Source organism: Hippocampus guttulatus, unplaced genomic scaffold (genome assembly GCF_054856545.1).
Source record: "Hippocampus guttulatus isolate MCC_2025c unplaced genomic scaffold, RoL_Hgut_1.0 HiC_scaffold_117, whole genome shotgun sequence".
NCBI lineage: Eukaryota > Metazoa > Chordata > Actinopteri > Syngnathiformes > Syngnathidae > Hippocampus > Hippocampus guttulatus.
In genome coordinates, this window is record NW_028233806.1 from 22,501 (window position 1) to 23,324 (window position 824).

Below are 824 nucleotides of genomic sequence, written 5' to 3' on the forward strand. Positions count from 1 at the left end.
GGAGGCCTCTCGGTCGGATTGAAAACTTGGAGTTTGCAGCGCCGGAAGGGGCCGGCGAGGAGGCCGAGTGCGGCCGGGAAAGAGGCCACTCGGTCGGATTGAAAACTTGGAGTTTGCAAGCCGGAAGGGGCCGGCGAGGAGGCCGAGTGCGGCCGGGAAAGAGGCCACTCGGTCGGATTGGGAGTTTGAAAAAATTCCCCCATTCATTTTCAATGGCGGAGGTACCAGGGGCAAGGCTGGGGGTACCAGGGGCGAAGCTGGCTGGGGGTACCAGGGGTAAGGCTGAGGGTACCAGGGGTGCCGCTGGGGGTACCAGGGGTAAGGCTGAGGGTACCAGGGGTGCCGCTGAGGGTACCAGGGGTGCCGCTGGGGGTACCAGGGGTGCCGCTGAGGGTACCAGGGGTGCCGCTGAGGGTACCAGGGGTAGGGCTGGAGGTACCAGGGGTGCCGCTGGGGGTACCAGGGGTAAGGCTGAGGGTACCAGGGGTGCCGCTGGGGGTACCAGGGGTAAGGCTGAGGGTACCAGGGGTGCCGCTGGGGGTACCAGGGGTGCCGCTGAGGGTACCAGGGGTAGGGCTGGAGGTACCAGGGGTGCCGCTGAGGGTACCAGGGGTAAAGAGCGGGCCGGCCCGGCGGGCGAGTGTGGCCGGGAAAGAGGCCTCTCGGTCGGATTGGGAGTTTGAAAAAAATCCCCCATTCATTTCCAATGGCGGAGGTACCAGGGGCAAGGCTGGGGGTACCAGGGGTAAAGAGCGGGCCGGCCCGGCGGGCGAGTGTGGCCGGAAAAGGGGCCTCTTGGTCGGATTGGGAGTTTGAAAAAATTC